We start from the raw sequence: 24,910 nt of genomic DNA on the forward strand, positions 1-24,910 counted from the left end.
TTATCGGCCGGTACGCGTTAGGGAGACTGGGATCCTTTCCCGGCTTCCTTAGCAGTATTACTCTGGCCGTCTTCCAGCAGTCTGGTTCCAGCTTGCTTCCAGCTCCTGCTTCCAGCAGTCCAGGAGTCTTCCATCGACTCCTGCAGCCTTCTTGGTGTTCATTCTTCCGGCGGCATCGACGACATCGCCTTCGCCGATGACGACGCTGAAGCTGATGTCTCCTTCTTCTTCGGTCTCTGCCTCTTCGCGGCCCTCGTAATGGGAGGGTCCGTGTCCCATGGTGAATAGCCTCTGTAGGACTGCTTCCACCATGTCGATCGGCATGTCGTTGGTTGGTTTCTTGCTTTTGCATCTCTTCATGACTGTGCGATAGGGTTTGCCTTCTTGCTTTCCTGTATGGATGGAAACGCGTTCGAAAAGTAGAACGGAGTAATTAGCGATGCACGATCCCAGGCTGGTGAATATTTTTCCATCGGGAAAAGTCAGGTCGAGCGATACAAGATTTATATGCTCGTTCTGCCAGTTATTTCAACGTCTGTTACGCGATAGAAAATGAACATAAATGAATAATAAATGTATTACAGCCATAAAGATTGCTTGATGTACGCCACCGTTTTTCCCCTATTTCTCCGATACAATTTTCCTTTTTTTTTTCTTTGCCAAACACTTTACTAATCGGTACGTATTCGAATTATCCTCAATTATTCTCGGTTGTTTCCGTTTCCTTTGGATTTACATAAGTACTCGTTTGATGTACGTGCAGAGTGAGATAATAACTATTAACAGCTATAAAATAAGAAGCGAAAATACGTTGAAACTCGACTTCTAGATTCGCGAGACTTTGCAGAGCTTCGAAACTCTCGTGTTTCAAACCTAATAAAAAGTTGTAGAGGGAGAATTACATTGCGAGATCTGTTAAGGAAAATCGTATCGTTGTAATAGGATTATTTCAGCGAGGGAAATTCCGTGTTGCGTGTAACGCGTTGCAAAGCCATGAGCTTTCTTTCGGGTTAATATACATAATCGCCTTATCGAACTTTCCATCTAAACCGTTGCGCTCACACGTGAATTTTGCATTTCAATCTTCTTACTTGCAGTCCAGTCCAGTTTAGTGTGACTAAGCTAAATGTTTCAGCCCTTCCAGGTAGAATATGTTTTATAGAGAGACGTACAACTCTATGAAGGGGAGATCAATAAATTGGGTTATCTTTAAATCACTGACAATTATTTCATCGACACGATTTCACCGACAGCGAATCCACCGGCAATGTCTATCAAAGTTTATGTACCGATACACCGAGTGAAATCACCCACAATCATTTCACCAATATTCTCCTTTGTCGATAATTATCATGTTTGCCACTACATGTTATCGTTGATTATATGTCTTTATTTACACATTCGTTTACGCGCATAACGAGATAAACGAAGAAACGAAAATGATATGTTGTCATGATGTATTGTTAAATTACTAATTAACACGAGTTATATATCTACCTACATGAAAGCTTCTAAATATCAATTATAATTCATGAAAGCACACAAGCTATTTTGCTATACACAAATGGAATTATAAGGAAATGTTACGTGCTAATGATTTAACGAAATTTATTCTTCTGTACATTTGACATTTCTGTATTATTACTTGTGTACTTTCTGCTCTTGTTTACGTCATCGGAAGTAAAATTACGTTAAGCGAATCAGCTAATCTATTTGAGCGATTCAATGGCTCGGTCTTCTCTTATGCGACTACCAAGTAGAAGATAAGTTCTTGGTTATATAACATTTTATAACATCCAAATTAACTTTTTTTTTCTTTTTCGTTTTCTTTTTCTTTCTCTTTTTCTTTTTTTTTCCTTTTTCTTTTTCTTTTTTTTCCTTTCTCTTTTTCTTTTTTTTTCCTGTTTCTTTTTCTTTTTTTCTTTACGTGGGGGAAATCCGCTCGGACACGAAACCACTTCTTAAGTGGCGTGGTAGTGAACATCGAAATTAACTGGGGCACTAATTAGCTGAATTACATTGGTAATTTTCTATAATTTATTACTCGAATATGGTAATTTTTTCTTAAAAAGTTTGCTTTTTCTACAATTATTTTACTACAAAACCCATCAAAAACATGATGTATGTATATATACCCTCAAATATTATCGGTTTATTCTCAAGCTATAGTTCAATTTCGGAAATTGCCAATTAAAATCATAGAAAAAAAAAAAAAAAAAACACAGAAAGTTCGTTAAAATATGCGATTTTCCAATCAAGATATAGAATTTATTCGAGTAATATAGATTACAGTAGCGATGGTGACGGCAACGATGAATGGACTGATTCTTCGTGCGAAAATAAATTGGAAGCGCAGAACGATGCATTGTTTCAGGGAATATCGATTTTCAAGCATGGTTTTAAAGTACGTGTGCGCGTGACTAGGTTTGTTAATTAATGCCGCTCCCAGGTTTTCAATATATAAATGTGACACCTACATATCTTTAAGCTTAAAACAATTGGACTAACAATTTCATTAAATTTAAATGAATATTTATCTTTTTAAACGCAACAATATTTTTAATGACAACTTCACGTGTAAATCAAGTGCATACATATTCGATCGTTCTTGAAAACCTGATTCTCTGCGAAGAGAAAAAATCCTTGAATAAAGATTTGATCTACGTTTTATATGCTACGTTTTACATCCACCTCTTTTCAGATATACCTCTCTATTTAAAATCATAGATCGTCACACTCTATAGGTATTTCCTTGAAAAGGTTAAAGTCGTTCTGTATAAAAGCTAATTCAAAGGGGAAGGAAATTCTGCGAAAAATTCTTTCAGATTTCCCTATGTTTGAGCTCGAATCAAAACAATCCTGTATAATAGGATAGGATGATAGGATGATTCTGTATTATTCCTTGTGTACTTTCTGTTCCTGTTATTTACAATAGGATGATTATGCGTTTAACTTCTCATAGAATCTCTCTGATTCCGTATGATATCGTCAATGTTTTTGAAATATGTTATTGATGTCGTAACGTCAACCGTTTCCAGTGCAAATTCAATTTCGAATCGCAATTTCCATGTTTGCGTGGCAAAAGCGTAAAATCGATAACGCACGCAAACATGTCTTCTTTGCTAATGGCGTACTATAAATATAAATATTTGAATAAATATTGCGAATTTCATATTGCTAAAAGATTTATACTATTTGTTCGTAAATAATCGTCGGATCTATATTTAAGTGGAAACTGCTGCATTAGATCTCTTTTCTTACTTAAAATTATTTGGATTGGTAACTTGGATGTAACATGTAATTTATTCTTCTTTTATAAATAGTGTACAGAAGATACCAATTCAGAGAAATGGAAGGAAAGTCTAAAAGCAAAGAAAATCTACAGGAAGATGAAACGTTCGAGCCTTGCCAGGCTATATAAGATGCTAAGTAATCTTCCTAGTCCTGCAGTTCTTTCTATTTCGATCAATAATTATTGGTATATGTTAGGAATGCAATTAGAATTTTTGTCCTCAAGCAAAGTATAATTTCAATTTTGTATGTAAACCAAAATATTAAATATCAAATAACCATCAAATAAAATTATATTGTATGGACTACTGTTTCTTTAAATATTTGAATATTTGGTAAATATTGTTTATTTAAATATTTTAAATTGCATGGAAAAAAAATGATGCAAATAAATCATAGGGCATTTTAACTAAAGAGACCAATATCTATTTAACTGTGATTAAATCGTCACCGTTTAACGCTCTATCTCTTTTATTAACTGTGCCTTGTTAAACTACAGAAGATTACAGAGGATGCGTTTTTTTGATAAACAAACGTTCTGACAAATACGGCAGCAAAATCAGATATATAGATTCTTACAACAGCAGTTATATTCTATGAATTCCGTTTTTCAGAAGCTTTATTTGTGAAACGACAATTCGCCAGAGTACGGATTCACTGTAGTTATAGCTGTAGGATCTCTATCTAGTTGACAGATCTGCTTTACGTAAAGAATTCCTGTCTCTTGTTCTACCTTATCGCGATTCTTTCCTCACCTTATACGCTTTGTCGAGGAAAGTAATATCGCTACATATCTCGGCTCCGGTTACAATAATTAGTTTCCGCCTAAACTGTTAGAACCACGTAGCACGCACTCTACTCTCGTTTTTTAAACATTCAGGCCATCTGATCGCATGCGACGAGTTTTATGTTAATCCCGACCAATTACAATATCTTTCTCTCGTTTACAAGGGACGACGAGACTGGCAGTTGCGTGCTTTCCAAAGCAAAAGCCGCGATATCTGCATGATAACCTAACGTCAACCGATTTTGTTGTACTATTCTTAAGTGGACTTCGTTTGTACCACTTTCGTAACAAAAATAGAATATCTAGAACACAGCATTCCGTTATGCGATATTGTCAATTTCTAACATCTGAAACATCAGAGATAATTTTTTCCCTACAGTTGTAAATTTGTGTGAAAAATTACGAACGTAAAGGTGTTTGGCGCATGTACAGTTCCCCCCTCCCCCTCCCCCCTCCAACCTTCATTTGCGTAGACATGCTAGAAAGATCCACTTTTCGACGGTGAAACCGTTAGTATTAGTATTAGTGTTATAATATATTTGACTAATGGTTCTCAAATACTAGTTTTGCTAAAGCAATGGTGGAATTGGAGCAATTCCTTCTTCTTTCATTCTTTGAATAACCTGAATTTTCAAATAGTCTAGTGACAATTGATCCGTACAATTAATCGATTTCTTTTTATTACAGAAGTGCAAGAAGTTCCGCTTTGAACGCAGATGTTGCAACATCGAATGCCTAAACCCCACGGAAGATCCGATCGAATTTAATGTCACTACCGTCGATGACTCACCCAGAAATGGTTCACTTCAGAACCATAGTCCCATATCTGGAAGCGTCAATCACTATGTGTCACATAGTCATATGTGGACGCTGAGCTTATTGATGGTAATTGTAATATTTTAATTTTTTTTATTCTATATTTTGAAATACTTTGAAATTACTTACTTGCGAATTACTTTGAAAAGTAATTCGCAAAGTAATATAAAATAATACTACTGATTTGTGTCTCTTTCAGAATTTTTTCTTAATCTCTTGTTTTTTTCCAGTGCAATCCCTTTTATCGGAAGTTACTTGATTGCTTTATTTCCTATTAGGTGGTGACCTGCTGCTTTCTTGGGGTTTAGGCGACTGATTGCTTCTATGATCTCTGCACAAGTGAAGGGTTCAATAGGAGGGGACATTTATGTTACTATCACGGGGGAATGATCAGAGGAGAGATCAGCCGAGGAATCCAGCTATGAATCTATTGCCCAGGGTGTCCAGTAAGTTGTCAAAGTTGTTAATTGTTATCTGTGTTAGCGTAGTGAATAAACACATTGATGTTCGGTGTTTCAATTATCAGAATTATAATCGATGTTAAATGTATAGAGTGTGAAAAAATTATTTGTTATAGCTGTGGAAGATGGAGATCTGTTAGAGAAAATGGATCATGAAATTGATCTTGAGTATAATTTTCAGACAAAATTTTTTATTGCATCATAAAGTACTCATCACGAGAAACGAAAGTTTCAGAAAACCCATTTTTTTTTTCTTTTTTTTTTTTTGGTTCTATGTATCCAAGGTCGAGAATAAACTATGTGCACGTTTCTTGTATTCGTTTCTTGTATTTTTATGAGGAATTCAGTCTTTTTACGCCACAAGAGTCTCAACGTTTTCGTTTCCACGCCTACGTTACGCTCGTTAAACACGTTCCAACAAGACCATGAATAAGGGTAACAGCTTTAATGTTTTCACATGTGTTAATTTATTATTTTAGACCTTAAATATTTTATTTATAAAATCTTTATTTAAACAAGTTACCATTGTCGCTACAATAAATCAATGAATGAAATCAGTTTAAATTTAAAATATCATTTCATAATTTCTCGTCACTTGTATCTAAAAACAACAAAAAAACGGTGTACCCACATCGTGCGTAGACGGGAAATTAAAACAGTGGAGCTTAATTGAAACACTGATCATATTCCGCGATTGTAAAACAATAATAGAAAATCGTGTTTCTTTCGAAGGGTATGAAATTGTCAGGAGATTATGCCATAAATGAAATTGGAAACTGGCTGGTCAAAGGTATTAAACTCAATTAAACTGAACTGTGTTATATTGTACAAAGGCTAGAGAACTGCTACCAAATATCTGCTAGTTTAAAGGTGTCCCTTATAAATTATAATTATATTTCAAATTCAATCTCCTAATAATAAGTAAATTAATATTTTACCTAAAATCTGTGATATAGATAACAAAAATAAATTCTTTACATTATTCGTTAGTTTGCAATATAATTAGAATATTCTTTATTTTTATTTTCTGGTGTCTTTGTTATTCTTAAAAGATAAACTGCTTATTTACAAATTTAACACTGCATATGCTATTAATAAATCATTTTATATTTAATTTTGCAACCTTCAGTCATTGTTAAAACTTGTTGACAATACTGTCGGTTAATAGAAATTTCTAAAATCCCCTTGTTTCTATTCGATTAAAGGGTATATTGCAGAAACTATGTTAGCTACAGTGTTAGCTACAAATCACCTGTGTCACTCCGTTAAACTTATACACAATAGTATTGTTTCTTGTTTTCATTTAAAATAAAATATGTTATTGTAGGAATGAAGCAGAATGTTCAAATAATTGAAACAACTTTTTGTCCTATAACTAGTGCCTTTCATTTTAAAAATTAAAAAATTTTTAATCAACGATATTTGGAAGTTTCGATCTAAAATGACCAGGAATTGAAACAGAAAATATTTTGATGCCAATAAATACATATTCTTCACACATAAAACAAATATGAAAACAAAAATCGATGTATATGAATGAATTTTGAAATGGGAAGGAATTATATGATTATACCCATTTTCTGTTGCGTTTAATTGTTTCAATTGATGTCTCATGAGAATTTTCATCGAATTTTTTAGAGATCCTGGCTGTAAGGTCTTTTTAAAATTATAAGAACAGATTCAAACTATAACATTTGAAAACTTGTGCTTACAAAACTTACTTGTTTCTCATAATTATTTAAATGAATCTATTCGGCATTTTGAGTGACCGTCCCTTTATGGCTCGGACGGCACCTCTCCTTCCTTTGGGAAATTCCGAATTATCTGTCCTCCCCGAGCTGCAAACCTGATGACTTAGACAGTAGGGAAAAACATCAGGGAAAACCTCTGGCTAGAAAAGTACGATAGACGAACAAAATTTAACGGCTGATGGGGAGTATCAACAACATACAAGGACAATCATCAACAAAGTGTCGTACCGTGCGGGTGAAATACTGGAGTTTCAATAAGATCTTATAACCATCGAGTTCAGAACATCAAACTTTGTTTGCATAAAGCAAGTGTAAACAAAGTGTCAAATTACACTAACACTCGATCTATTAAATCCGTTCCACCTTGAGCGTTAATTCATTCGAGGTTCGTGGTATCGATCGATCGGTCGGACGTGCCCGCTGGCTCTTTAGTTGATGATTTGTAACAGAATCCTTGCATTAACACAGATTCTCAGAACACACAACTTCACCCAGCAGATATCGATTACAGTCAGTTGTCACTAACAATGCTTTTATCAACAATTTCTTTACCTGTTGATCCTCTGGAAGTTTTAACTATATTATATTCTCTAGGAACAGTAAGATTTTAATGATATAACTTTACTAATGAGATCTTAATGTCATAAACGGTATCGAAACTTCTTAATTAATGTCGTTATCGAAGAAGAGACTCGTAATCTTCTCAAACGAAGAGCACTTGATGTTTACAAGTAGAACTCGATATCTTAGTTTCTTAAAATGTGTTTCTGTGTTTACTTTCTAAATGTAAACTTTATTCAAAACGAGCCGTTCATTCGTTACAGGCCGTTAATAAAATTGCACGTTGCACAAAGGAATTGCCGTTAATAATTTAAGATTCTCTGCTCGTCGTACAGGGTATATATCGTAATTATTCACGACGATCGTAACGTTTAAGTCCAATTCGAGCTTAAAATCCCACGTGAGCTATACTACCACAATAGCCTGAATTTCTATTTGTTCGTTTACTGCCTGTTCGTACTCGGAGCATCCGTTGTAAATTACAGCAAAATCTTCTAATGTGTTCCAGAATATGTCTTCATGGAATTTTAATAATTTATTAAATCTATAGATAACAAATGTAAAACTTACTAATTTATAATTAATATAAAATAAGAGAGCACGAAACTTCCTATTTTATGGACATATTAAATATTTGTAAAAAATTCTGTATCATTAGTATCACTTTAATTACTTTAAAGGATATAATCCCATAAAGCCGTGACCCCTGAAAGAATCGATGTTCACGCGTGACAAATTGGCGTCGTATGAAAGTTCCGGTATGAACGTTACTAGAGCTGATACCAGCTAGGGGCACAGGTATATGTTCTGGGTTCATTATATATTTATAAAGGGCTGCCGACTCAACGAGTGGTCCGGGTAAATTTAAATTGTAAATAGACAGAGATTTCAAGTAAAAGCCTGGATAAGAGCGGATATGGTATGAGAGTCTGTGGTGGAAAGAGGAACAGGCTGCTTTTATTTGTAAAGTTTGAATTTCCTCGATATCGAAGGTGTTTAAGCCGCAAGTGTGTTTCATGTTAATCGTTCGTGTTAATTCATTCGAGACCGAGATTTTATTGTAATACGATTCCTGGGTGTCAGTACGATCTGAATGTTTTGTTAGAATGATACTGTGCTTTTCTCTCTCTGGAATATTCTTTTCATATTTTAATTTTAAGTCGATGACAATCTTAAATTTTATGCCTCATGTTTTTAAAATATAAAATTATATACTATGTTATACTATAATATATTATGTACAGTTATATATATTATGCCTACTGATTGATATGAATTTCTTTCGGTCTCGAATGCGTTAAAACGGAGCGCAAAGAAGTCGAAATTACTTATTGTAATTGGTAAAACATCGTGAAAGGCAGACAGATACAAGAAAGAAGTTAAACTATAAATTATATTTGCGACATTGTTATGTTTTTGCTTTCTTTAAGCCTTTCATCAAGACAGCCGATCTATAAATATTAATCGACCAATTTCTCTAAGCTTGTAACTTCAAATTAATGTTTATATATATAAAGAGTTACGTATTAATCTATCTAAATATTTAAAAAGATGTTTAATGTTATAAATGATGGATATTAAAGATGTTCAAAAGAACGTAGTCTTCGCGTGTTCTTTATCATATCCCTGATCAAAGACATTCCAATATTATTACAATATCCAATTACATATTGATACACAAGATATACAGATTATTATTTATAACATTTTGGTTTTCTTAATTGAGTTATTCATTTAGTACAAATGATAAGTAATTAGTAATAAGTCATAAAAAAAAAAAAAAAAAAAAAAAAACGGTATTGTAGTAGAAATATTATAAGAAAACATTTTCTGTTTCAGTGTAGAGTTACTCCTTTTTATAGACAGTGTCGTACAAATCCGTACGTCTTTGAGAAAATGTAGGTATCTGAGCCCTTACTTCCTCAACAACTTTCAAATCTGAGAGAAAAGAAAAACATACGAAGTAATAAGTAATGCTTGCTAATAAATTCAGCAAATACAGAGGGAGCCGGCAAAATCGATGAACCAACGAGACTAAAAGTTAATTACATCATGGATTTCTCGCTTTTAATGTTAAGCTGGAAATTACCGATATCGGTGACCACCATATTTTCCTGAGTTTCCAAATCATAAAGGATTTTCCCCCAGGGATTTGTCAACTGTGTATGTCCCCATGCGACATAACTTGCTGAAGGAACACGAGCCGGTGATATACAGGCGACGTATAATTGATTGTCATTCGCTCTGGAACGCTGAAGTAATGACCAGTGCAGTGGTCCAGTGGTCATATTGAATGCCGCCGGATATATCAGCATTTGGCAACCTAACACAGAGAAACGGGAAATACGAGACCACTGAATTTTAGTTAACTTTGTAGCTGCACAGTCCATATTCCATAATTTATGAATATGCGAGAACAGTCCTCTTGTCGTGCTTCTAATTCTTTTATTTATTTCATTTTCAGCGAATATACTGGTTTTTTAAATTAAGCTCCTTTTTATACAGAGTTACAGATTATATTGATTATATTTTATATAGAATATATTTAAGAAAGATAGTTACTTTCATGCTAGTTAAGTATTGTTCGATTAAGCTACTGTACCTTTGTTCCGATAAATGCGTGCCATTTCCTCGAATCTGATATCATAGCAAATGCCAATACCTATTTTGCAGCCCTTCACATCAAACATTGTTAGGGAATTACCAGGACTGAGTGAATCACTCTCTCGGAAAGTAATCTTGTTGGGAATGTCGATGTCGAATAGATGTACCTAATAACATAAAAATATAGTTGCTAACTCTATTGCTGTAACTTTTGTAATTTAACATCAATGTTACGAACTTCTAAACTTTAATTGTTTTTTATTTAATAACTGACAGCGTTTTTATCACTTTCTTTTATTAAAAAGTTTTATCATTTAATAATATTTGAGAAGGAATATTTTTTAAGAAAAACTAAGTTTTTTCCTATGTGAAAAATTTATATTACAAAACAAATATATTGTACAAAAATTTATATATTATATTACGACAAAAATGTATGTTTCTCGTATCAAAACGTATTTTATAAACCTATAACATATTTTTTAAATTATAGAATTGGTTATAGTACACGTATGTACATATGCATATTCCTAAATTATTCCTAGATAGAGTCACTTTCTCCACCCCAATATTTTCAATTTCAAAGCCACATGGAGGTATATTATTTACCTTCCGGTGTTTTGCTATCAAAGTTCCATCGGGACCCCAAATAGTACAGGTATTGTACAATTTATCGCCCTCTATTTCAGGTATCGTACCACCAACTACATAAATGCTGTTTTCCTTAGCTGCCTTCGATAAAGCAACGCTCGTTTCACCGTTTCATCAGGAATACTCTCGGCGTATTTTGGAAACTATTCTGCATTGCAATATTTCAATTAATGAAAAATAACTGTCCTTTGTTCCAACCATAAATTAGGTTGAAATGTTTGTCAATTTTTTATTTTTTAAATTATTAAAATAACTAAATTTTATATTTAGATTTACTTAAATATATAATTACTTAGATAATAGTACATATAATAAATTGTTTCTACAGGTTCAAGATGAAAAATGAATATTTAGAAATGTTTAATTACAATCATGCTATTTGGGTCAGTACCAGTGACTTGTTACTTAACGACTTTGCTAGTACTTTTTGAAACATAAAGTTAGATTTTAACTAACTTTAATTTTTAACTATTATAGGTGGAATTATAAATACAAAATAATTGATAATACTAGTTTATAAGTACCTAATTATTAGTATCTTAAAAAATATATTTATACAAAAATCACGATAATCATAAAAATGGGGAAATTCTATATTCTCGAGTCAATTCACAATCTTTATGGAAGTATGAACGTTAAGGTAATTTGTCTACTTTTACTTTTTTTTATATAGTTGTTATACATATAATAAATTATTAGAAAAAGAAACAAATTATTACGTATTCCATATGGTGAATTAAAGCATTCAGGAAGAGCGATAATATCAGCATTATGCTCTTTCGCGCTTGAAATGTAGGAAACTGCCCGCTCTACATTTTTGCTTTTTACTTCATTTACTTGAAGTTGTACCAACGCCAAGCGAAATGCTAAAATGTTGGAAAAGTTAAATACACTCGGTTATATATTTCCCATACTTTTTATTTATAAATACTTTATACATAGTGAATACTTACTCGACATCGTTCGCACTACTTGTTTAACGATGTTCGTAAGTATCATAATGTTCTTTGAGGTTATGTATGGTATTACTCGATATCAACATTACGTAAGCAATACGCGGGGATTTTTAATAATTATTGATAAAGTTTAGGACATTAACTTTGATGTAATTGTAAACATTATTACATATTATAATTAAATGTAATTTTCAGTTAAGGGTAAGAAAAGAAATATACTTTTGTAAAAATACACTTTATTATAAAATCTGTATAAATAAAATTGTACAATTTATCTTGAAAGTAAAATGACCGAATACGTTCCTGGAAAATATTACTGCCTACTAAATGATCGAGATCTTGATCTTTCTCGTCGTCTCGTTTTTTACTTGATCTTTCAGACGAGCAATCGTACTTCTTACGTTTCTTTGACTTCTTCAATCTTTTTAATTTATAAGAATCATTACTATTAGAGTTACTTCTTTCTCTCCGTCTCTTCTTTTCAGAATCACTATCGCTGTCATCATTAGATTCGGAGCGTCTTTTTCGTCTTTCTGATTTTTTATCCCCCACTTTATCATACTTGTTCTTATTGTGCATCGTACTTCCGATTTTCTTTCTTTTATTACTACTTTTGTTCTTCACCGGCTTCGGGGTCAGGGGACATTGATCTTTTTCTATCCATCTTTTGCTTGAGTCCCTTGGATTCCTTGTCCTTATATTCCTCATACTTTTTTGTATCTGAAATTAACCCCATAAAATACTGAAATCTAAAACCTCTACATTTATCATATTTTATATAAAGATAGAAGGGACCTTTAAAAAATTGCATGCAACAACACACTTACAGGTACTCTTGAATTAGTTTTTCTACATGTCCGATTATGTCTTTATATGTATATGTCAATTCAAATTTATTTTCTTAAATGTCCCTTAATGAAAAACTAACACTTCATATTAACTTTGAACTTTTGAGTTCTTAGAATATTCTGATTTAGTCACTGGCTGTACCATAAATTCATTTACAGATATTATATTTCCACCAAGAGCTAGTTTTATTATGAGCCTTCCTGCATCATCATCGAATCCTTCTATTTGACCATAATTATTACTTTGTTCTCCAGCTATAATTTTCACAAATGTTCCTTTCTCGATTTTAACTTCTTCCTCTTCTTTTTTGAAATCTGTATTTTTCTTCTGCAATGCTACTTTGTCTGCTCCAAGACCCATACCTTTTGGTCGTAATTCTGGTATGACAGCTGCTACTAATCTGTAATAGTTAGAATAAACGATTGTGAAATAAAAAATGATGTTCTCTGTTTACTTTCCAATAAGTGATGTATTAAATACATATAATTAATTTAATCCAGAGTAAAATTCATACTTTTCATTTCAACCAATTCCCTTTCCTGGTTGCCATCCCATTCCCCTTAACATTGCTACACCAAAAGCATCAATAGGAATTTTTTCATAATCTTCTAACGTAGACTGAAAAATACAAAACGATATTTATAATATGCAAATGTAATACATCTGTGCATTGCACATCAATATGTTGATAACGTACCTGTTCTTTGCCTCTTAATGATTCATCTTCTACTAAAGGTAAAGTTAAATCATTTGTTTTAGTTTCATATTTATTCTTTGACTTAAGTTCCCCAATGATTTCTTTAGTCGCTTGCTCTTCTAAAGTAACAACTTTATTTTCACTATCTTCAACTGGCTCTTTCTTTATTGATATTATTGGCGATGTTTTTCCATTAGATAGCTTTGATTTTGCCTCGTTAACACTAGCGTCTCCTACCTTTTCCTTATCTGCCTTCGGAAGGAAAATGTCTGCATCTATTTTATTAAGAATTCTATCATGCCAGGTTTTTGAACCTAGTAATGGAATAATTAGAGGTTCATCTTTTTTTTCTTCCTCATTGAAATAAAAAAATTGTTTTCAAATATATATATTCCGCTATTGGTGATTTTTATAGGTTAGGTTGAGGTTATATGTTTCTTGATTATAAATTTTACTTTTTGAACTCACCCTATTACTTTAATACCTTTCTCATCAAGGCATTCAATGTAATCAACTTTCTTTTTTTCTTGTGGAATAGCATTTTTTAACACAGGTTTCTTAATAGATTTCGCAAAACCGAAGGAAATCTTCTTTCCTTCTTCTGCCATTTATTTGTTATTTTAACACTGACTTATAGATCAATACACATGTATATACTAGACATAAAGATTGATGTCACTTGAATCTACGTACATGAATCTGATATCTTATTATACTTTATTAATCTACTCAAAATTACTTGCACATTACTAAAATTTCATTCCGACAATGTATCAAGCGTCTGAATAAGTGACATTAAAGTAAACATATATCAAAGAGGAAATAAGAAGAACTGACGCCTATGGTTTTCTATGTTACAGAGCTAGTGCTGCATCATACGGCCAAATGCCGAAGGTGGCTTATGCTAGTATATACCTGCCTATACGTTTCAATGAGAAAATCGATATTATGTGTTCATGTGAAAATTCACATTTCCCTAGGAGCTGTATTTTGATAGATTTAAGCTTCTAATGGAGCATTTTAAACGTATAGAGTATACTATGAAGTAGATAGTAGTGCGGATCATTTTATATTCATAGAAAGTTTGAATGTATAGAAATGTACAAAATGCTCATGATATGCAAAAATATGCAAAATATTCAAAGTAAACCAATCATCAAAAAGTTTAGAAGGTGAAACAAATTTCTTTAATAACACCTAGATTAATTTTTATTTGTTAACAATCCCATATATAACCATAGCTTTCGCCCGGCGCATATACGCGCCCATACATGCGTTAATAAGATAAGAGGAAATAAAAGACAGATTATCGATAAAATACACTAACACATATGTAATACGTGGAGATATTACCACTCAGATTACACATATTATATATTATAAGGGAAGATGTATACCACGTATACATATATGTAGAACGAACATTTCAAACTTGTTTATAACGCGTGCGCACACATACATGCACGCACACGAACAATTTTTCGAACGATAATTATATTAATGATATATATTATGATAACCATTTATATTTTTTAAAATATGTTCTTATGGCATACATATTTATTCCACGCTTCATATCTATCCACATCCGTAACTGTAGGTGACATTGTTTTTTAACAATTTTGCTATTATTTCATAATTCTTTAATTCATATTTCAAAGTCGTAACAGATGTTTCTTTTTTTTTTTTTTTTTTTCAAGTTTTTCCCATATTGGACTTATTTCGAGCAGCCATGCTTGCTTACAAAGCAATTTTATATCCACGCAAGAATATTTTTCAGTAGATTTTATTATGTGGTTTACAACATCCATATTCTCTAATAACTGGTTGCTAAGGTATAATTTGAACATACCAAGTCGAGTAACTTCATTTGGTAATGATACGTATATTTTCTTTTCAAGGCATCTGCGTAAAGCTGCATCAATGTCCCTAATAATATATTTACAATAAATATTATTGTTCTGTTATATTAATAATAACAAAGGAATATTCCGCACAACACAATAATTAAGATTAAGATAATGAATAATTATGATATTAAGATATTTTCTACTTAGAAAACATTGAAATAGCGTGATATACATAGCAAGGGCAATTAGTTGCAGCCAAAAGAACTACATTAGAATTTTCGTTAGATACTAATCCATCCAATCTAGAAAGAAGTTCTGATCTGAATCTCTTTGCAGGTTCAGACAATGTACAGTTTACTCCTTTATTTGTGCCTATTCAGTCAATCTCGTCGATAAAAATAATTGTAGGCGAATAATTATAGGCAAGTTCAAATAAAACCTGCTCAGTTTAACAAATGTATTTATTATTTATTAACTTTTTTTTTCTTTTTCTTTTTTTCCCTTTTTCTTTTTCTTTTTTTTGCTTTCTCTTTTTCTTTTTTTCCCTTTTTCTTTTTCTTTTTTTTCCTTTTTCTTTTTCTTTTTTTTTACGTGGGGAAAATTCGCTCGGACACGAAGCCACTTCTTAAGTGGCGTAGTAGTGAACATCCAAATTAACTGTTTTTTTCTTTTTCTTTTTTTTCCTTTCTCTTTTTCTATTTTTTTCCATTTTCTTTTTCTCTTTTCCCTTTCTCTTTTTCTTTTTCTTTTTTTTTTTTTTACGTGGGGAAAACTCGCTGGGACACGAAGCCACTTCTTAAGTGGCGTGGTAGTGGACATCCAAATTAACAGTTTTTTTTCTTTTTCTTTTTCTTTTTTTCCTTTCTCTTTTTCTTTTTTTTTCTTTTTCTTTTTCTTGTTTTTTTTACGTGGGGGAAATCCGCTCGAACACGAAGCCACTTCTTAAGTGGCGTGGTAGTGAACATCCAAATTAACTTTTTTTTTCTTTTTCTTTTTCTTTTTCTTTTTCTTTTTTCCTTTCTCTTTTTCTTTTTTTCCTTTTTCCTTTTCTCTTTTTCCTATCTCTTTTTCTTTTTTTTTCCTTTTTCTTTTTCTTTTTTTTTTACGTGGAGGAAATCCGCTCGGACACGAAGCCACTTCATAAGTGGCGTGGTAGTGAACATCCAAATTAACTGGGGCACTAATTAGCTGAAGCTTCTAGTCAAACCTGGTATCAGTCTTTGTACGCAAAGGCATTCATTACAATCGTTTAAAGTTTGAAGAAACACCGTTACAAATTCGTGATATAAGAGTAAGCGATTCAAAACTCGGATTCATTTGTTGGAACGACGCCGTGGGCAAAAGTACATAATGGTAAATTTTCTTCCAAGACCAATTGATAGCGCTGACGTAATTAAAATGTGACGATATTGCCAGCGACGTTTCTCCAAATAGACGACTAACTTATTTACGAATTGCCGACACACAATTGCCGCTGGTAATACGGTTAGTAATCACTTTATTGAATTTTCTCTTGACGTGACATCGTCGAGTTCCTAGAGAGATTCTTCTCCCTTGCAAAACTATGTTTCTGCAACGCATGTATTTGTTGAATTACCGTTCGTGAACAAGTCCTTCTCTTTATTACATGTAATAGATTCTTCTTTTGAAGTTTTAAATTACATTGGTAATTTTCTATAATTTATTACTCGAATATGGTAATTTTTTCTTAAAAAGTTTGCTTTTTCTACAATTATTTTACTACAAAAGCCATCAAAAACATGATGTATGTATATATACCCTCAAATATTATCGGATTATTCTCAAGCTATAGTTCAATTTCGGAAATTGCCAATTAAAATCATAGAAAAAAAAAAACACAGAAAGTTCGTTAAAATATGCGATTTTCCAATCAAGATATAGAATTTATTCGAGTAATATAGATTACAGTAGCGATGGTGACGGCAACGATGAATGGACTGATTCTTCGTGCGAAAATAAATTGGAAGCGCAGAACGATGCATTGTTTCAGGGAATATCGATTTTCAAGCATGGTTTTAAAGTACGTGTGCGCGTGACTAGGTTTGTTAATTAATGCCGCTCCCAGGTTTTCAATATATAAATGTGACACCTACATATCTTTAAGCTTAAAACAATTGGACTAACAATTTCATTAAATTTAAATGAATATTTATCTTTTTAAACGCAACAATATTTTTAATGACAACTTCACGTGTAAATCAAGTGCATACATATTCGATCGATCTTGAAATCCTGATTCTCTGCGAAGAGAAAAATCGTTTGAGGTGGCCGTGTTGTGAGTTATACTTGTAGTAGTTAGTAGGCCTGTTCCGCTGTAATTGTCACTGGGGGCTGTAGATGTCGCTGCCGGGGTACTGCTGATTTTTCGGCTTGTCGAGTGCCGCCACACCTTGAATAAAGATTTGATCTACGTTTTATATGCAACGTTTTACATCCACCTCTTTTCAGATACACCTCTCTATTTAAAATCATAGATCGTCACACTCTATAGGTATTTCCTTGAAAAGGTTAAAGTCGTTCTGTATAAAAGCTAATTCAAAGGGGAAGGAAATTCTGCGAAAAATTCTTTCAGATTTCCCTATGTTTGAGCTCGAATCAAAGCAATCCTGTATAATAGGATAGGATGATAGGATGATTCTGTATTATTCCTTGTGTACTTTCTGTTCCTATTATTTACAATAGGATGATTATGCGTTTAACTTCTCATAGAATCTCTCTGATTCCGTATGATATCGTCAGTGTTTTTGAAATATGTTATTGATGTCGTAACGTCAACCGTTTCCAGTGCAAATTCAATTTCGAATCGCAATTTCCATGTTTGCGTGGCAAAAGCGTAAAATCGATAACGCACGCAAACATGTCTTCTTTGCTAATGGCGTACTATAAATATAAATATTTGAATAAATATTGCGAATTTCATATTGCTAAAAGATTTATACTATTTGTTCGTAAATAATCGTCGGATCTATATTTAAGTGGAAACTGCTGCATTAGATCTCTTTTCTTACTTAAAATTATTTGGATTGGTAACTTGGATGTAACATGTAATTTATTCTTCTTTTATAAATAGTGTACAGAAGATACCAATTCAGAGAAATGGAAGGAAAGTCTAAAAGCAAAGAAAATCTACAGGAAGATAAAACGTTCGAGCCTTGCCAGGCTATATATGATGCTAAGTAATTTCATTTTGACAATGGTCCAACATCTTAGATTTAATCAAAGCCGCTGGAATACGCCAAATATTTCATATCTGACTTAAACATGTACTGCGACGAGCGAAAAAAGTAAACACATAAATGTAAAAGACTAATTTTTCAAGTGATCGGTAAAGATTAGGTAACAGTAACTACAAGTTATTATTAACGAAATGTAATAGTTAATTTTCATTAGCATTAATAATGTACAAAACATTTTACAAAAATGGACATCTCAAACCATGTTTACAGTTTTGCACATTAATTATACTCGTCGAATCAAGGTTTCAACATAGGTATTTCGTCCACTAGTACTACTTCACGTTTATTATATCCAATAGAATTAACTACTATTTAGGTAAATTATTTTGTGGAATGGTCAAATAATGCTATTTTCTCATTATACCTTCGACATTCGCTTTCTACATAAAATCAACGGGCTGTGTTTACACTTTTGCTTGTCACGGCGTATCAAGGAAGATTGAAATGTAAAGTAATTCGCACAAAAAAGTAGATATTAGTATTGATGTTATTGTATTCCATATTTGACCTTAAAATATGAATAAAATCAGTCTAAGTATTAATGAAATTTCAAACATTTTTTCTAAAACAACGGAACTTTCCTTTCTAATGAGCACTATATGATGCAATAGAAAAACAATTTGACACTGAAAATTGTGGTCAAGATCAATTTTGCGCTACACTTATTTAACCAATTTTCATCAAATCGAAGGTGTAGAATGGCTTGAAAAAAATACCGCGATAAATACTTTTTTGACACTTTGTACAAAGGTGTATATCAATGTGTATATCGATACACATACTCTGTATGTGCATATCCGTGGTATATATATCCGTTTTTCGAAGCAAAATGTCATCTACCTGTTCAAAAGAGCAAAGCAAAAACACTACATAGAGGGTTTGTTACTGTTAACACTCTCTATTTCCGTGCGTAAAGTATCCAACCAGATATCCAGGAACAGCTTTCAGGGAACGAGATTGAATATTTGATCGAATATATTTAATATGGCAATGTTACGTATAACAATATACGTATGGAATTTTAAAAGTCACGAGGGTTGCAGCGGACTCAATTTTAATGTACATTAAACATTTTGCTCATTGATGACCTTACCTTAATTTTTTTCTCCTTCCTCACTTTCTTCTCCTATGCGAGTGACACAGCAAGATTGATAGTAACAAGCGATTTCATTAAAACACAATCTCCTTTTCCATTTGATAAACACGATACGAGACGAGGGAATGATTTAGGAACACGACTTTCGAGCGGTTTCAACAACTATTAAGTTTCATTTATAGCAACGAACACTGCCAAAGACGTAATCGATAAGATTCGCGTAGGTGCCGTAGATGACGTAGATGAAAAAACGTAGATCAAACGTAAATGACGAAATTATACATTAATTTATTTTAACGCGTTAAAATTACGCTAATGACAGTTGCTCCATTCAATTTGTTCACATATTTGAGCCTTATATGGAACAAAGTGAACGGAGCATCTGCAAGCGTGTTAACTGGACAACGACGAATTTTCACATCTACTCCACGAAGCTTCACATATATCAATGACCACTGCCGTAGTCATGGTCAAACATAGATGACGAAGTTATGTATTGATTCACTTTAACACGTTCAGATTACGCTAGTGACACTTGCGCAGTACTATTTGTTCATATATTTAAGCCCTATATGCAACAAAGTGAACGTAGCATCAGCAAGCGTGTTAATTGGACAACCACGAATTTTCACATATATTGCACGAAGATTCGTATATAACAATGATCACTGCCATAATCATGGTCAAACGTAGATGACGAGATTATGCATTAATTCACTTTAAAAATTACGCTAGTGACAGTTGCGTCGTTCTATTTGTTCATATATTTAAGCCCTATATGCAACAAAGTGAACGTAGCATCTGCAAGCGTGTTAGTTGGACAACGACGAATTTCGTTTCGCAAACACCGACACGTGATACATTTTGAAGTTACGTGGATGCGAGAGTAATTCGTTCCCTTAAATTGCTCAATTTCCATTTCTTTCGCCATGTATATTCGAGTATTGCATTTGAATTGCAGAGCAGTGGGAAGTAACGGCGCACGTCGTTGATATATCGACAGGAACATGAATTCTTTTTTCATAGGATGAATACTTTTTTCATCGAATTATTAAACCGAATCAAGTTTTCAAATCCAATCATTTAATTTCATCGTTTTACATCGAACGTTTCAATCTTTTTTCTTTTAACTACCTTACCTATATTTCATCTCGTTGAATATTCAATATTTTTAATGCTACTACCACTTATTGGTAATTTCAAATATGTAATTATCGTTCTGAAGTTAGAAATTCGAAATAACATTCGTCAGTATATGATTCTACGTTTTATATAGAGTAATAAAAATGATACAATGAGTTTCGGTAAATAACCAATAAAAATTTTTGTTCCTTTTTCTTTTTCTTTTCTTTTTTTTTTTTTGGTTTTATGTATCCAAGGTCGAGAATAAACTATGTGCACGTTTCTTGTATTCGTTTCTTGTATTTTTATGAGGAATTCAGTCTTTTTACGCCACAAGAGTCTCAACGTTTTCGTTTTCACGCCTACGTTACGCTCGTTAAACACGTTCCAACAAGACCATGAATAAGGATAACAGCTTTAATGTTTTCACATGTGTTTATTTATTATTTTAGACCTTAAATATTTTATTTATAAATTCTTTATTTAAACAAGTTACCATTGTCGCTACAATAAATCAATGAATGAAATCAGTTTAAATTTAAAATATCATTTCATAATTTCTCGTCACTTGTATCTAAAAACAACAAAAAAACGGTGTACCCACATCGTGCGTAGACGGGAAATTAAAACAGTGGAGCTTAATTGAAACACTGATCATATTCCGCGATTGTAAAACAATAATAGAAAGTCGTGTTTCTTTAGAAGGGTATGAAATTGTCAGGAGATTATGTCATAAATGAAATTGGAAACTGGCTGGTCAAAGGTATTAAACTCAATTAAACTGAACTGTGTTATATTGTACAAAGGCTAGAGAACTGCTACCAAATATCTGCTAGTTTAAAGGTGTCCCTTATAAATTATAATTATATTTCAAATTCAATCTCCTAGTAATAAGTAAATTAATATTTTACCTAAAATCTGTGATATAGATAACAAAAATAAATTCTTTACATTATTCGTTAGTTTGCAATATAATTAGAATATTATCTTTATTTTCTGGTGTCTTTGTTATCCTTAAAAGATAAACTGCTTATTTACAAATTTAACACTGCATATGCTATTAATAAATCATTTTATATTTAATTTTGCAACCTTCAGTCATTGTTAAAACTTGTTGACAATACTGTCGGTTAATAGAAATTTCTAAAATCCCCTTGTTTCTACTCGATTAAAGGGTATATTGCAGAAACTATGTTAGCTACAGTGTTAGTTACAAATCACCTGTGTCACTCCATTAAACTTATACACAATAGTATTGATTCTTGTTTTAATTTAAAATAAAATATGTTATTGTAGGAAGGAAGCAGAATGTTCAAATAATTGAAACAACTTTTTGTCCTATAATTAGTGCCTTTCATTTTAAAAATTAAAAAATTTTTAATCAACGATATTTGGAAGTTTCGATCTAAAATGATCAGGAATTGAAACAGAAATACTTTTATGCCAATAAATACGTATTCTTCACATATAAAACAAATATGAAAACAAAAATCGATGTATATGAATGAATTTTGAAATGGGGAGGAATTATATGATTATACCCATTCTCTGTTGCGTTTAATTGCTTCAATTGATGTTTCATGAGAATTTTCATCGAATTTTTTTGAGATTTTTTTTTTTATTAGAATATTTACAATCAGTTCTCGTTGAGAATTTTCAGTAATTAATTTAATTTGGCGTGATACAATGACATGGACCATAATAGTTTTATATTGTTGGTTCTAGTAGAAACTAAGGATTTAAACTAGAGGGTATTTTCTTTTTAGTCTGCGGATCTGGTCCGTCGTGTCCAGTAGTTGGGTGACTAGTGGGTTGTGGTGGTTGTTGACTCTTGTGTTATATCTGCTTCTGGACTTGTGTATTTCATCTTTGACTGTAGGTATCTTGAGGTCACGGTGGATTGTTTCGTTGGTAACATACCAGGGTGCATTTGATAGGGATCTTAGCGTTTTCGATTGGAAGCGTTGGAGTATTTCAATGTTGGAGTTACTTGCTGTTCCCCATAGTTGGATTCCGTAGGTCCAGACAGGTTTTATTACGGCCTTGTAGAGGGTTATTTTGTTCTGTATGTTTAGTTTGGAGCGTCGGCCCGTGAGCCAATAGAATTTTCTTAGTTTTTCCTTTAGTTGCTTTGTTTTTTCCGAGATATGTTTTTTCCAAGTTAGCCTCCTGTCCAGGGTCATGCCCAGGTATCTAACGGAGTCCTTGCTTGGGATTATTGTGTTGTTAATGGTGACCTGGGGGCAGGTTTGTTTTCGGAGCGTGAAGGTTACATGGGAGGATTTTTTTTCGTTTATTTTAAAACCCCATTTTTGGAATCACTTTTCCATGGAGTCGAGACTTCGCTGGAGAGTGGATGAGGCAATTTCCGGGTCTGCGTGGGTAGCTAATAGTGCTGTGTCGTCGGCAAATGTTGCTATTGTTACCTCGTTTGATATAGGTAAGTCGGCAGTGTAGATGGAGAACAGTAGGGGTCCGAGGACACTACCTTGGGGTATGCCGGATTCTATTGGGAATGTTGCGGAAGTGGCGCCTAGACATTTAACTATGAATTGTCTGTTGGTTAGGTAGGATTTTAAGATGGAGTAGTATGGATGGGGTAGGATCTTTTTGAGCTTGTAGAGTAGCCCTTGATGCCATACTTTGTCGAATGCCTGTTGGATGTCTAGGAATACCGCTGAGCAGTATTTTTTCTTTTCAAGGATATGGCTGATCATGTGGGTTATGCGCTGGATTTGCTCTACTGTTGAGTGTTGTTTTCGGAAGCCGAATTGGTGATCTGGGAGTGTTTTCAATTCTTCTAGGAGTGGAAGGAGACGATTCGTGAGCATCCTCTCGAATAATTTAGACAAGGTAGGTAAAAGACTGATTGGGCGATAGGAGCTGGTTTCATATATTGGTTTACCGAGTTTAGGGATGAGGGTGATCAGTGAGATTTTCCACGCCTGAGGAAAGTGTTCAATGCGGAGGATAGCGTTAAAGATTGATGCGATGAGTGCAATCCCTTTTATGGGAAGTTCCTTGATTGCTTTATTGCCTATTAGGTCGTAACCTGCTGCTTTCTTGGGGTTTAGGCGATTGATTGCTTGTATGATCTCTGAAGAAGTGAAGGGTTCATAGGAGGGGACATTTGGAAGGGAGTGTGCAGATATTCGGTAACGTCCGCTGCAGCTATGGAGGAATGGGGTTGGAATACTTCAGTCAAGTGTTTGGCAAATAGGTTGGCTTTTTCTATAGGGCTACGCGCCCATCCACCCTGCGGACGGCGGATTGGAGGTATTATTTGTGGGAGGCGCGTGAGTTTCCTGGAGGCTTTCCATAGTGAGTAGTTGGAGTCGGCTGTGGGGGACAAGCTGACGAGATATTTGTGAAAACGGTCATTATTGTAGTTTTTTATAGTTTTGGATATTTTTCTAGTTGCGTTGTTTAGTTTGCGTTTGTCCTCCGGTGTTCTATGGGTCTGCCATATGCTTCTTAGTCTACGTTTTTCTGCTATTTTTTTAAATATGTACTGGGGGTATTCGTGGTTGCTGATGGGCGTTTTTGCCGGTGTGGAGAAGCGGATAGCGTTTGTTATGCTCGTGTTTAGGTATTCCGTGGCTGCTTCGATGTCTTCATTGGTTTTTAGTGAAGTTGAGGCTGAAGTTGTGTGTGTAAAGACTTCTCTAAAGAGCTGCCAGTTGGTGTGTTGGTTATGTATGGAGCCATTACGTGTATTCTCGATGATAGTTGAACTGACTGTTACTATCACGGGGGAATGATCAGAGGAGAGATCAACCGAGGAATTGATTTGGACGTGTCTTGACGAGATATTTTTAGTTATGAGGAAATCAAGGAGATCGGGTATTTTGTTTGTGTCGGTGGGCCAGTTTGTGGGTTCGTATGTGGTAAGGTAGTTGAGCTTGTTGGTTATTATGCTGTTGAGGAGGTTTTTGCCTCTTACTGTAACCAGTCTGCTGCCCCATTGGGTGTGTTTGGCGTTGTAGTCTCCTCCAGCTATGAATCTATTGCCCAGGGTGTCCAGGAAGTCGTCAAAGTCTTCTTTGGCGATGGAGTGTCTGGGAGGGCAGTATACTGCTGAAGTGGTGATTGTACCATGACAGTCTTCAAGACCATGCTTGGAGGTAGTCTTTCTGGAATGGTGGAAGTTCGTAGTGCTTA

The 24,910-nt window shown here is 33.5% G+C and overlaps 2 long non-coding RNA genes and 1 pseudogene across 2 annotated transcripts; 1 reads left to right on the forward strand and 2 right to left on the reverse strand.

Moving 5' to 3' along the window:
• Positions 1-479: 479 nt before the first annotated feature.
• On the reverse strand, positions 480-16,198 carry LOC126927862 (uncharacterized). The gene is made up of 2 exons (XR_007715982.1): positions 16,104-16,198; positions 480-1,833 (listed from the first exon to the last, which is right to left on the reverse strand). It is a non-coding gene; the product is annotated as an uncharacterized LOC126927862 (long non-coding RNA).
• LOC126927859 (omega-amidase NIT2-like) lies at positions 8,603-13,040 on the reverse strand (annotated as a pseudogene).
• LOC126927866 (uncharacterized) lies at positions 15,751-16,570 on the forward strand. Its single transcript, XR_007715986.1, has 2 exons — positions 15,751-15,933; positions 16,106-16,570. It is a non-coding gene; the product is annotated as an uncharacterized LOC126927866 (long non-coding RNA).
• The last annotated feature ends 8,340 nt before the right edge of the window (positions 16,571-24,910 follow it).

This window comes from Bombus affinis, unplaced genomic scaffold, assembly GCF_024516045.1.
Source record: "Bombus affinis isolate iyBomAffi1 unplaced genomic scaffold, iyBomAffi1.2 ctg00000284.1, whole genome shotgun sequence".
Classification (NCBI taxonomy): domain Eukaryota; kingdom Metazoa; phylum Arthropoda; class Insecta; order Hymenoptera; family Apidae; genus Bombus; species Bombus affinis.